Source organism: Gadus chalcogrammus, chromosome 12 (genome assembly GCF_026213295.1).
Source record: "Gadus chalcogrammus isolate NIFS_2021 chromosome 12, NIFS_Gcha_1.0, whole genome shotgun sequence".
Lineage (NCBI taxonomy): Eukaryota > Metazoa > Chordata > Actinopteri > Gadiformes > Gadidae > Gadus > Gadus chalcogrammus.
This window is the reverse complement of record NC_079423.1, coordinates 10,099,870-10,113,036: the sequence shown is the minus strand read 5'-3', so window position 1 is coordinate 10,113,036 and position 13,167 is coordinate 10,099,870. Positions and strand designations below refer to the sequence as shown.

Below are 13,167 nucleotides of genomic sequence, written 5' to 3'. Positions count from 1 at the left end.
TTATGTGCTACTGTATAAAACCTGGTTTTGCGCCTGCACTAATTGCTTACGGCCATACCACCCTGAACACGCCCGATCTCGTCTGATCTCGGAAGCTAAGCAGGGTCGGGCCTGGTTAGTACTTGGATGGGAGACCGCCTGGGAATACCAGGTGCTGTAAGCTTTTTCTTTTTCAACTCGAGCTCATTGACTCCGTGGCCTACCGTGGCGTACCGTGACCTGATGTTTACTGCCAACCGCTTTGGAGGATTTAAGCAACATACAAAAACTGACAACGTCTCTCAAAACTATTTTTGTGAAACATGAGGACAGTATAGTGATACTGCCAGCAGGGAGCACCAGAGAGCTGAACCGACAGTTGTACATTTCTTAAACTTTCACCAACACAAACACGCACGCTCACTTCAGATCATGGGAGGACGTCAAAAAATCACCACCCATTCTCTGACACTTTAACCGTTAACCTTGGTTCAAACATTTAACATCACACGCACACGCAGTGTATTTCAGATAATTAATGAATTCAGATGTCACAATGATCGTTTACATGGATAAGGAGTCCTACTGAATCAATTACTGCCGTTTATATCTAACTAATGATTGTTTTTGTAAAAGTGTAACGTCGAGCCTCAGCAGCTTTCTCACTCCTTATGTGCTACTGTATAAAACCTGGTTTTGCGCCTGCACTAATTGCTTACGGCCATACCACCCTGAACACGCCCGATCTCGTCTGATCTCGGAAGCTAAGCAGGGTCGGGCCTGGTTAGTACTTGGATGGGAGACCGCCTGGGAATACCAGGTGCTGTAAGCTTTTTCTTTTTCAACTCGAGCTCATTGACTCCGTGGCCTACCGTGGCGTACCGTGACCTGATGTTTACTGCCAACCGCTTTGGAGGATTTAAGCAACATACAAAAACTGACAACGTCTCTCAAAACTATTTTTGTGAAACATGAGGACAGTATAGTGATACTGCCAGCAGGGAGCACCAGAGAGCTGAACCGACAGTTGTACATTTCTTAAACTTTCACCAACACAAACACGCACGCTCACTTCAGATCATGGGAGGACGTCAAAAAATCACCACCCATTCTCTGACACTTTAACCGTTAACCTTGGTTCAAACATTTAACATCACACGCACACGCAGTGTATTTCAGATAATTAATGAATTCAGATGTCACAATGATCGTTTACATGGATAAGGAGTCCTACTGAATCAATTACTGCCGTTTATATCTAACTAATGATTGTTTTTGTAAAAGTGTAACGTCGAGCCTCAGCAGCTTTCTCACTCCTTATGTGCTACTGTATAAAACCTGGTTTTGCGCCTGCACTAATTGCTTACGGCCATACCACCCTGAACACGCCCGATCTCGTCTGATCTCGGAAGCTAAGCAGGGTCGGGCCTGGTTAGTACTTGGATGGGAGACCGCCTGGGAATACCAGGTGCTGTAAGCTTTTTCTTTTTCAACTCGAGCTCATTGACTCCGTGGCGTACCGTGACCTGATGTTTACTGCCAACCGCTTTGGAGGATTTAAGCAACATACAAAAACTGACAACGTCTCTCAAAACTATTTTTGTGAAACATGAGGACAGTATAGTGATACTGCCAGCAGGGAGCACCAGAGAGCTGAACCGACAGTTGTACATTTCTTAAACTTTCACCAACACAAACACGCACGCTCACTTCAGATCATGGGAGGACGTCAAAAAATCACCACCCATTCTCTGACACTTTAACCGTTAACCTTGGTTCAAACATTTAACATCACACGCACACGCAGTGTATTTCAGATAATTAATGAATTCAGATGTCACAATGATCGTTTACATGGATAAGGAGTCCTACTGAATCAATTACTGCCGTTTATATCTAACTAATGATTGTTTTTGTAAAAGTGTAACGTCGAGCCTCAGCAGCTTTCTCACTCCTTATGTGCTACTGTATAAAACCTGGTTTTGCGCCTGCACTAATTGCTTACGGCCATACCACCCTGAACACGCCCGATCTCGTCTGATCTCGGAAGCTAAGCAGGGTCGGGCCTGGTTAGTACTTGGATGGGAGACCGCCTGGGAATACCAGGTGCTGTAAGCTTTTTCTTTTTCAACTCGAGCTCATTGACTCCGTGGCCTACCGTGGCGTACCGTGACCTGATGTTTACTGCCAACCGCTTTGGAGGATTTAAGCAACATACAAAAACTGACAACGTCTCTCAAAACTATTTTTGTGAAACATGAGGACAGTATAGTGATACTGCCAGCAGGGAGCACCAGAGAGCTGAACCGACAGTTGTACATTTCTTAAACTTTCACCAACACAAACACGCACGCTCACTTCAGATCATGGGAGGACGTCAAAAAATCACCACCCATTCTCTGACACTTTAACCGTTAACCTTGGTTCAAACATTTAACATCACACGCACACGCAGTGTATTTCAGATAATTAATGAATTCAGATGTCACAATGATCGTTTACATGGATAAGGAGTCCTACTGAATCAATTACTGCCGTTTATATCTAACTAATGATTGTTTTTGTAAAAGTGTAACGTCGAGCCTCAGCAGCTTTCTCACTCCTTATGTGCTACTGTATAAAACCTGGTTTTGCGCCTGCACTAATTGCTTACGGCCATACCACCCTGAACACGCCCGATCTCGTCTGATCTCGGAAGCTAAGCAGGGTCGGGCCTGGTTAGTACTTGGATGGGAGACCGCCTGGGAATACCAGGTGCTGTAAGCTTTTTCTTTTTCAACTCGAGCTCATTGACTCCGTGGCCTACCGTGGCGTACCGTGACCTGATGTTTACTGCCAACCGCTTTGGAGGATTTAAGCAACATACAAAAACTGACAACGTCTCTCAAAACTATTTTTGTGAAACATGAGGACAGTATAGTGATACTGCCAGCAGGGAGCACCAGAGAGCTGAACCGACAGTTGTACATTTCTTAAACTTTCACCAACACAAACACGCACGCTCACTTCAGATCATGGGAGGACGTCAAAAAATCACCACCCATTCTCTGACACTTTAACCGTTAACCTTGGTTCAAACATTTAACATCACACGCACACGCAGTGTATTTCAGATAATTAATGAATTCAGATGTCACAATGATCGTTTACATGGATAAGGAGTCCTACTGAATCAATTACTGCCGTTTATATCTAACTAATGATTGTTTTTGTAAAAGTGTAACGTCGAGCCTCAGCAGCTTTCTCACTCCTTATGTGCTACTGTATAAAACCTGGTTTTGCGCCTGCACTAATTGCTTACGGCCATACCACCCTGAACACGCCCGATCTCGTCTGATCTCGGAAGCTAAGCAGGGTCGGGCCTGGTTAGTACTTGGATGGGAGACCGCCTGGGAATACCAGGTGCTGTAAGCTTTTTCTTTTTCAACTCGAGCTCATTGACTCCGTGGCCTACCGTGGCGTACCGTGACCTGATGTTTACTGCCAACCGCTTTGGAGGATTTAAGCAACATACAAAAACTGACAACGTCTCTCAAAACTATTTTTGTGAAACATGAGGACAGTATAGTGATACTGCCAGCAGGGAGCACCAGAGAGCTGAACCGACAGTTGTACATTTCTTAAACTTTCACCAACACAAACACGCACGCTCACTTCAGATCATGGGAGGACGTCAAAAAATCACCACCCATTCTCTGACACTTTAACCGTTAACCTTGGTTCAAACATTTAACATCACACGCACACGCAGTGTATTTCAGATAATTAATGAATTCAGATGTCACAATGATCGTTTACATGGATAAGGAGTCCTACTGAATCAATTACTGCCGTTTATATCTAACTAATGATTGTTTTTGTAAAAGTGTAACGTCGAGCCTCAGCAGCTTTCTCACTCCTTATGTGCTACTGTATAAAACCTGGTTTTGCGCCTGCACTAATTGCTTACGGCCATACCACCCTGAACACGCCCGATCTCGTCTGATCTCGGAAGCTAAGCAGGGTCGGGCCTGGTTAGTACTTGGATGGGAGACCGCCTGGGAATACCAGGTGCTGTAAGCTTTTCTTTTTCAACTCGAGCTCATTGACTCCGTGGCCTACCGTGGCGTACCGTGACCTGATGTTTACTGCCAACCGCTTTGGAGGATTTAAGCAACATACAAAAACTGACAACGTCTCTCAAAACTATTTTTGTGAAACATGAGGACAGTATAGTGATACTGCCAGCAGGGAGCACCAGAGAGCTGAACCGACAGTTGTACATTTCTTAAACTTTCACCAACACAAACACGCACGCTCACTTCAGATCATGGGAGGACGTCAAAAAATCACCACCCATTCTCTGACACTTTAACCGTTAACCTTGGTTCAAACATTTAACATCACACTCACACGCAGTGTATTTCAGATAATTAATGAATTCAGATGTCACAATGATCGTTTACATGGATAAGGAGTCCTACTGAATCAATTACTGCCGTTATATCTAACTAATGATTGTTTTTGTAAAAGTGTAACGTCGAGCCTCAGGCAGCTTTCTCACTCCTTATGTGCTACTGTATAAAACCTGGTTTTGCGCCTCACTAATTGCTACGGCCATACCACCCTGAACACGCCCGATCTCGTCTGAACTCGGGAAGCTAAGCAGGGCGGGCCTGGGTTAGTACTTGGATGGGAGAACCTCATCAGAAGCCATGTTCTGTAATTAGTGAAAGGGTCTCACACAAAAACAAAAAAAAAAAAAAACACGCCCATCTCGTTTGATCTCGGAAGATAAGCAGGTTCGTGCCTGGTTAGTGTCACCAAAAGAAAAAAAAACACGCCCGATCTCGTCTGATCTCGGAAGCTAAGCAGGGTCGGGCCTGGTTAGTACTTGGACTGGAGACCGCCTGGGAATACCAGGTGCTGTTAGCTTTTTCTTTTTCAACTCGAGCTCATTGCCTCCGTGGCCTACCGTGACCTGATGTTTACTGCCAACCGCTTTGGAGGATTTAAGCAACATACAAAGACTGACAACTTCTCTCAAAACTATTTTTGTGAAACATGAGGACAGTATAGTGATACTGCCAGCAGGGAGCACCTGAGAGCTGAAACGACAGTTGTACATTTCTTAAACTTTCACCAACACAAACACGCACGCTCACTTCAGATCATGGGAGGACGTCAAAAAATCACCACCCATTCTCTGACACTTTAACCGTTAACCTTGGTTCAAACATTTAACATCACACGCACACGCAGTGTATTTCAGATAATTAATGAATTCAGATGTCACAATGATCGTTAGATGGATAAGGAGTCCTACTGAATCAATTACTGCCGTTTATATCTAACTAATGATTGTTTTTGTAAAAGTGTAACGTCGAGCCTCAGCAGCTTTCTCACTCCTTATGTGCTACTGTATAAAACCTGGTTTGCGCCTGCACTAATTGCTTACGGCCATACCACCCTGAACACGCCCGATCTCGTCTGATCTCGGAAGCTAAGCAGGGTCGGGCCTGGTTAGTACTTGGATGGGAGACCGCCTGGGAATACCAGGTGCTGTAAGCTTTTTCTTTTTCAACTCGAGCTCATTGCCTCCGTGGCCTACCGTGGCGTACCGTGACCTGATGTTTACTGCCAACCGCTTTGGAGGATTTAAGCAACATACAAAAACTGACAACGTCTCTCAAAACTATTTTTGTGAAACATGAGGACAGTATAGTGATACTGCCAGCAGGGAGCACCAGAGAGCTGAACCGACAGTTGTACATTTCTTAAACTTTCACCAACACAAACACGCACGCTCACTTCAGATCATGGGAGGACGTCAAAAAATCACCACCCATTCTCTGACACTTTAACCGTTAACCTTGGTTCAAACATTTAACATCACACGCACACGCAGTGTATTTCAGATAATTAATGAATTCAGATGTCACAATGATCGTTTACATGGATAAGGAGTCCTACTGAATCAATTACTGCCGTTTATATCTAACTAATGATTGTTTTTGTAAAAGTGTAACGTCGAGCCTCAGCAGCTTTCTCACTCCTTATGTGCTACTGTATAAAACCTGGTTTTGCGCCTGCACTAATTGCTTACGGCCATACCACCCTGAACATCGCCCGATCTTCGTCTGATCTCGGAAGCTAAGCAGGGTCGGGCCTGGTTAGTACTTGGATGGGAGACCGCCTGGGAATACCAGGTGCTGTAAGCTTTTTCTTTTTCAACTCGAGCTCATTGCCTCCGTGGCCTACCGTGACCTGATGTTTACTGCCAACCGCTTTGGAGGATTTAAGCAACATACAAAGACTGACAACGTCTCTCAAAACTATTTTTGTGAAACATGAGGACAGTATAGTGATACTGCCAGCAGGGAGCACCAGAGAGCTGAACCGACAGTTGTACATTTCTTAAACTTTCACCAACACAAACACGCACGCTCACTTCAGATCATGGGAGGACGTCAAAAAATCACCACCCATTCTCTGACACTTTAACCGTTAACCTTGGTTCAAACATTTAACATCACACGCACACGCAGTGTATTTCAGATAATTAATGAATTCAGATGTCACAATGATCGTTTACATGGATAAGGAGTCCTACTGAATCAATTACTGCCGTTTATATCTAACTAATGATTGTTTTTGTAAAAGTGTAACGTCGAGCCTCAGCAGCTTTCTCACTCCTTATGTGCTACTGTATAAAACCTGGTTTTGCGCCTGCACTAATTGCTTACGGCCATACCACCCTGAACACGCCCGATCTCGTCTGATCTCGGAAGCTAAGCAGGGTAGGGCCTGGTTAGTACTTGGATGGGCGACCGCCTGGGAATACCAGGTGCATGTAAGCTTTTTCTTTTTCAACTCGAGCTCATTGCCTCCGTGGCCTACCGTGACCTGATGTTTACTGCCAACCGCTTTGGAGGATTTAAGCAACATACAAAGACTGACAACGTCTCTCGAAACTATTTTTGTGAAACATGAGGACAGTATAGTGATACTGCCAGCAGGGAGCACCAGAGAGCTGAAACGACAGTTGTACATTTCTTAAACTTTCACCAACACAAACACGCACGCTCACTTCAGATCATGGGAGGACGTCAAAAAATCACCACCCATTCTCTGACACTTTAACCGTTGACCTTGGTTCAAACATTTAACATCACACGCACACGCAGTGTATTGCAGATAATTAATGAATTCAGATGTCACAATGATCGTTTACATGGATAAGGAGTCCTACTGAATCAATTACTGCCGTTTATATCTAACTAATGATTGTTTTTGTAAAAGTGTAACGTCGAGCCTCAGCAGGTTTCTCACTCCTTATGTGCTACTGTATAAAACCTGGTTTTGCGCCAGCAATATTTGCTTACGGCCATACCACCCTGAACACGCCCGATCTCGTCTGATCTCGGAAGCTAAGCAGGGTCGGGGCTGGTTAGTACTTGGATGGGAGACCGCCTGGGAATACCAGGTGCTGTAAGCAATTTATTTTTCAACTCGAGCTCATTGCCTCCGTGGCCTACCGTGACCTGATGTTTACTGCCAACCGCTTTGGAGGGTTTAAGCAACATACAAAGACTGACAACGTCTCTCAAAACTATTTTTGTGAAACACGAGGACAGTATAGTGATACTGCCAGCAGGGAGCACCAGAGAGCTGAAACGACAGTTGTACATTTCTTAAACTTTAACCAACACAAACACGCACGCTCACTTCAGATCATGGGAGGACGTCAAAAAATCACCACCCATTTCTCTGACCCTTTAACCGTTAACCTTGGTTCAAACATTTAACATCACACGCACACGCAGTGTATTTCAGATAATTAATGAATTCAGATGTCACAATGATCGTTTACATTGATAAGGAGTCCTACTGAATCAATTACTGCCGTTTATATCTAACTAATGATTGTTTTTGTAAAAGTGTAACGCGAGCCTCAGCAGTTTCTCACTCCTTATGTGCTACTGTATAAAACCTGGTTTTGCGCCAGCACTATTTGCTTACGGCCATACCACCCTGAACACGCCCGATCTCGTCTGATCTCGGAAGCTAAGCAGGGTCGGGCCTGGTTAGTACTTGGATGGGAGACCGCCTGGGAATACCAGGTGCTGTAAGCTTCTTCTTTTTCAACTCGAGCTCATTGCCTCCGTGGCCTACCGTGACCTGATGTTTACTGCCAACCGCTTTGGAGGATTTAAGCAACATACAAAGACTGACAACGTCTCTCAAAACTATTTTGTGAAACACGAGGACAGTATAGTGATACTGCCAGCAGGGAGCACCAGAGAGCTGAAACGACAGTTGTACATTTCTTAAACTTTCACCAACACAAACACGCACGCTCACTTCAGATCATGGGAGGACGTCAAAAAATCACCACCCATTCTCTGACACTTTAAACCGTTAACCTTGGTTCAAACATTTAACATCACACGCACACGCAGTGTATTTCAGATAATTAATGAATTCAGATGTCACAATGATCGTTTACATGGATAAGGAGTCCTACTGAATCAATTACTGCCGTTTATATCTAACTAATGATTGTTTTTGTAAAAGTGTAACGTCGAGCCTCAGCAGCTTTCTCACTCCTTATGTGCTACTGTATAAAACCTGGTTTTGCGCCAGCACTAATTGCTACGGCCATACCACCTGAGCAAGCAGGAAGTGTGCAGAGAGCAGGCGAGTGTTTGTTGCTACTTTTATGCTGGTTTATGTGCCTTATTTTTTGATTTTCTTCGATACATCTCCCCCAAACAGTGAGGCGCTGTTTGGGGGAATATAATTCTCCCATTGGTTTGGGGAAGGAATATCATGCGGACGGACATAATGGGAACGGATCATGGAAACGGGAAAGGCTCGGATGAAGTAGACTGCGGAAAGAAAGACCAGGGGAGGAGAGGTTGGAGAGAAAGAGAATAAATACGACAAAGAACTAACCGTGAGTGTTGAACTTATCGGGGAAGATCCAATAACAGTGATGGAGTTCATGAGAGTGACGAGAGAGGTGTGCGGGGAGTTGATGGCGTGCCGTAAAACTGGATTGAAAAAATACGAATTGACAATGGGACATCTCAGCGGGAAAAATAAGCTTATGGATGGTTTCAAAATAAGAGGGGTTAGTATAGTTGCAAAGGAGCTTACCAGTGACGAAACGGTGGTGTCGTTCTTGGAGCTTCCGGCGTACACCAAGGACAATGACGTTCTTCTGAAGCTACAGGGGTGGGGGGTCTCTGCTGCCTCACCGATCAAAGAAGAATGTGGCCGGGCACTAACATCGCAGACGGGACCAGGTTCCTGAAGGTGAAGTTTAATGACTTGGTTAGGTCGTTGCCGTATTCGACGCAGTTCAGCACAGCTACGGGTCCCCAGTACTTCCGGGTGATCCACGACAGACAGGAGAAGGTGTGTAGGATGTGCATCCAACCTGGGCATATCCTGAGGGACTGTCCGGAGTTCAGATGCCACAGGTGCCAAGGACAGGGGCACTACGCAAGAGAGTGTGGCGTAGACGGAGAACAGAGGCAACAAGGAGGAGAAGGCGGGAGCCGGGAGACGGACGTCGGCGAGGAGGAGGAGCGACCGAGAGGAGAGGGAAGAGAAGGCGGTAGCGGAGCTGAGGCGACTGAAGCTGAAAGAAGTGGCGTGGGAGTCGGCGGGGAAGGAGAGCAGGAGGACGAGGAGCAGGAAGGAATGGCAGAGGACGTGAGCGCAGCGGAAGAGACAACGGAGACGGGAGGAGAGATGGAAAGGGAGGAGAACGGCTGCAGCGCGGGCAGTGCGGTGAGGGGGACGGACGAGCGAGAGGAGCGGAGCAGCGCGGGTGAGGGAGCGAAAGGGGGAGAAGAACGTGGAAAAGAGTGGAATGACTGTGGGGGACAGGGAGGAGGAAGGGCGGTGGCAAGCGGGATTAAGTGGGGGTGGAGGGCTGCTGATATAACAGAAAGTAGGAAGTGGGTGGCTTCGGATATATCAGACAGTGGGGAGGAAAGCATGGAGGTGGTGGGTGGAAATAGGAAAAGACCATCGGGGAGGAAGGAGAGAGAAGATAAGGGGAAAAAAAGTGCAAATTAATAATATAACGTGTGGAATCTCTTCTCATTTATACTTTTAATGATCAGGATAACTTCTTTTAATGCTAATGGGCTAAGGGATAGGAACAGGAGGCAGCAAATCTTGATGGGTGTGAGGCAGACATAATATGTTTACAAGAGACACTTGGGATGAGGAGGTAATGAGGGTGGTTGAGAAAGAATGGATGGGGGACATGTATGTGAATAATGGTGGTGTTAAATCAAGAGGGGTAGCAATTTTAGTGAAAAGGGGAGTGGTTGAGAAAGTGACGAAGTGTGTGGATGATGGTGATGGGAGGGTGATAGGAATTACCTTTGAGTACTTGGGTAAAGTATGTCGATTGTTGAATGTGTATGCGCCGAATGAGGTGAAGGAGAGGAGGGTTTTTTTTGAGGGATTGGGGGGAATGTGTGTGGAAAACTGTTTGGTGGTGGGTGACTTTAACGTGTGGTGTGGGAGGTTGGATGCGTCTGCAAGTATGTGTTTCAGGAATGACTTGTCAAGAGGTGTGTTGGAGGAGGTTATGAGAGACAATGGTTTAATAGATGTGTGGAGGGAAAGGAATCCAGAGGGGAGGGTTTTTTCAAGGAGGCAAGTGGTGAGAGGAGTTTTAAAACAGAGTAGGATAGATTTAGTCTTAAGTACAAACGGCATTGCAGGTAGGATAGGGAGAATTGAGTATAAGGTTACTGCGCTAAGTGATCACATGGTGTTAGGGTTTAATTTAGGTCAGGGGTTTGAGAGGAGGGGGAGGCGTGTGGTGTATGAATGGTGAGTTGCTGAGAGAGGAAAAGTACAAAAGGGAAGTGAGAGAATGTATATTGAGGAGGAAGAATGAGAGAATGTATGAGGAGGACATTGGGAGGTGGTGGGAGAGTTTGAAAGGAGAGATAAAGGAATTGAGTGTGGGTTATAGTAGAGGCAGGAATATGATACAGAGAGAGAGAGAGGAGGTTAAAGGGAGATTTAGCTAGAGAGGCAAAGAGAGCGGATGAGGTGGTAGGCTATGATTTGGGGAAGTATATTAGAATTAAGGATGAACTGAAGGAGATAGAACAGAGGAGGTGTATGGGTGCAATAGTCAGAAGTAGGGCCAGATATGTGATTGAGGGAGAGAAATGTACAGGATTCTTTTTAGGATTAGAAAAGACGAAGCAGAAGAAGAATTATTTAGAAAAAGTGGAAGGAAAGGAAGGGGAGATGATTACTGATTTTGTAGGGATAGCTGAAAGAGTAGAAGATTTTTATAGGGATTTATTTAGGAAAGAAGAAGTGGATGAGGAGAGTATGAGGCAGGTGTTGGATAGTGTGAAAGCCAGGTTGAGCGATGATGATAGGGAGATGTGTGAGACAGGAATAGGGACGGGTGAAATAAATGAAGCGATAGGAGGGTTAGGGAGAAATAAGAGTCCAGGGATAGATGGGTTAATTGGTGAATTTTATGTTGAGTTTAGGGAGGAGTTAGTGCCAGTGCTAGAGAGGTTATTTAGATGAATAGAGGAGAAGGGCGAGATGCCGCTGAGCATGTCGACAGGGTTAGTAACGGTGATACACAAGAAAGGGAGTAGGGTTAAGCTTCAGAATTATAGGCCACTTATGCCGCTTTTCCACCGCACATGTAGCTCGACTCGACACGACACGACTCGACACGACTCGACACGGTAGCAGCGCGGGTGCTTTTCCACCGCAAATAGTACCTCCGGGACGTGGGCGGGGTCGTCTGCGCGAAAGGGCCGTGACGTATTTTTGTACGCGACGCAAACAACACCTACGTAACCCACACATGGACAGAACCCACATAACAACAATGGAGAACATCGATGCGATGGTATTCGTGTTCGTATTATTAGCTGGCATGTTGAAGAAGTGGAATATGTTGGCTGCGGCGCTACTATGGCTGTTCTATCGTTACCAGCATGGTTGCCATGTCGCTCTCGTGACTTCGTCACACTCTCTGGCCAATCAGTGGCCGGCCGTCTGCCGACGTCACCTTTTAGCATCGGCTCAGCCGCTTGGAACCTAGAGCGAGGCGGTACTAGAAAAAGCAGCCACTTGAGGTACTAGATCGCGGTGGAAACGCAAAAAAGGCGAGCTGAGTCGAGTCGAGTCGTGTCGAGCTGGTACCATGCAGTGGAAAAGCGGCATTAGTATGTTGAATGGTGATTATAAAGTCTTAGCAAGGGTGTTAGCCAACAGGGTCAAGCAGGTAATAGGGAAGGTGGTGGGAAGCACACAGGCATATAGTATACCGGGTAGGGACATAGCAGACACAATTAGTAGTATTAGGGACATAATAGAATATATGAAGAGAGATAAAGGGGGGATAGTTGTAAGTTTAGATTTGAACAAAGCATTTGATAGGGTGGATCATGAGATTTATATAGAGTGTTAGATAAATTTGGTTTTGGGCGCAGGTTGGTAGGATGGATAAAGAGGATGTACGACAGGGCAGTGAGTTCCGTTAAAATCAATGGGATTGTCACAGATGCATTTAGACTGGAAAGGTCGGTTAGGCAAGGCTGTCCGCTGTCGGCTCTGCTGTACTCCTTGTCGGCAGAGCCGCTAGCGGCACTTCTAATGCAGAATGACAGGATCAGGGGTATAGAGTTACCAGAGGGGGGGTTAGTTTATTATTTCAGTATGCGGATGACACGACAGTTACAGTTAGGGACAGGGAAAGTGTAGTTGAGGTTTTAGGTAGTGTAGAGTTGTATGGCAGGGCATCAGGGGCGAAAATAAACATGGAAAAGTCAGAAATCATGTATGTAGGTGTGGAGAGAGCAGGTAGGAGGGAGATAGGATTGAAAGAGGAAAAGGATTATTTTAGGATATTAGGTGTGAACTTGGGGATAAAGGATAAAGAAGGGAGAGATATGCAGTTTGAAGGGATAATGAATGGGATTAGGAAGACGTTAAGGTTTTGGAAACTTAGAGGGTTGAAGCTGAAGGGGAAGGTGACAGTTGTGAATGCGCTGGTAATGAGCAAGCTTGTGTATGCAATGAATGTGTTGGATGTGCCTGATAGAGTTTTGAAGGAGGTGGAGAGAATGGTGAGTGAGTTTGTGTGGGGTGGGAAGGGAGTTAGGATAGCCAGGGAGGTGATGGAAAATGAGTATG

The 13,167-nt window shown here is 45.6% G+C and overlaps 12 non-coding genes and 1 pseudogene across 12 annotated transcripts; all 13 read left to right on the top strand.

Annotated features, from left to right (window-relative positions):
• The first annotated feature begins 44 nt into the window (after nucleotides 1-44).
• Nucleotides 45-163, top strand: LOC130398226 (5S ribosomal RNA). The gene has a single exon (XR_008900806.1). It is a non-coding gene; the product is annotated as a 5S ribosomal RNA (ribosomal RNA).
• Nucleotides 164-692: 529 nt separating this feature from the next.
• Nucleotides 693-811, top strand: LOC130398225 (5S ribosomal RNA). The gene has a single exon (XR_008900805.1). It is a non-coding gene; the product is annotated as a 5S ribosomal RNA (ribosomal RNA).
• Nucleotides 812-1,340: 529 nt separating this feature from the next.
• Nucleotides 1,341-1,459, top strand: LOC130398224 (5S ribosomal RNA). The gene has a single exon (XR_008900804.1). It is a non-coding gene; the product is annotated as a 5S ribosomal RNA (ribosomal RNA).
• A 519-nt stretch (nucleotides 1,460-1,978) lies between these two features.
• On the top strand, nucleotides 1,979-2,097 carry LOC130398223 (5S ribosomal RNA). The gene has a single exon (XR_008900803.1). It is a non-coding gene; the product is annotated as a 5S ribosomal RNA (ribosomal RNA).
• A 529-nt stretch (nucleotides 2,098-2,626) lies between these two features.
• LOC130398222 (5S ribosomal RNA) lies at nucleotides 2,627-2,745 on the top strand. The gene has a single exon (XR_008900802.1). It is a non-coding gene; the product is annotated as a 5S ribosomal RNA (ribosomal RNA).
• A 529-nt stretch (nucleotides 2,746-3,274) lies between these two features.
• LOC130398221 (5S ribosomal RNA) lies at nucleotides 3,275-3,393 on the top strand. Its single transcript, XR_008900801.1, has one exon. It is a non-coding gene; the product is annotated as a 5S ribosomal RNA (ribosomal RNA).
• A 529-nt stretch (nucleotides 3,394-3,922) lies between these two features.
• Nucleotides 3,923-4,041, top strand: LOC130398220 (5S ribosomal RNA). Its single transcript, XR_008900800.1, has one exon. It is a non-coding gene; the product is annotated as a 5S ribosomal RNA (ribosomal RNA).
• A 526-nt stretch (nucleotides 4,042-4,567) lies between these two features.
• On the top strand, nucleotides 4,568-4,687 carry LOC130396298 (5S ribosomal RNA; annotated as a pseudogene).
• Nucleotides 4,688-5,410: 723 nt separating this feature from the next.
• LOC130398219 (5S ribosomal RNA) lies at nucleotides 5,411-5,529 on the top strand. Its single transcript, XR_008900799.1, has one exon. It is a non-coding gene; the product is annotated as a 5S ribosomal RNA (ribosomal RNA).
• A 529-nt stretch (nucleotides 5,530-6,058) lies between these two features.
• LOC130395017 (5S ribosomal RNA) lies at nucleotides 6,059-6,179 on the top strand. The gene has a single exon (XR_008898120.1). It is a non-coding gene; the product is annotated as a 5S ribosomal RNA (ribosomal RNA).
• A 519-nt stretch (nucleotides 6,180-6,698) lies between these two features.
• LOC130394434 (5S ribosomal RNA) lies at nucleotides 6,699-6,818 on the top strand. The gene has a single exon (XR_008897592.1). It is a non-coding gene; the product is annotated as a 5S ribosomal RNA (ribosomal RNA).
• A 519-nt stretch (nucleotides 6,819-7,337) lies between these two features.
• LOC130394070 (5S ribosomal RNA) lies at nucleotides 7,338-7,456 on the top strand. The gene has a single exon (XR_008897265.1). It is a non-coding gene; the product is annotated as a 5S ribosomal RNA (ribosomal RNA).
• A 518-nt stretch (nucleotides 7,457-7,974) lies between these two features.
• On the top strand, nucleotides 7,975-8,093 carry LOC130398218 (5S ribosomal RNA). The gene has a single exon (XR_008900798.1). It is a non-coding gene; the product is annotated as a 5S ribosomal RNA (ribosomal RNA).
• Nucleotides 8,094-13,167: the final 5,074 nt, after the last annotated feature.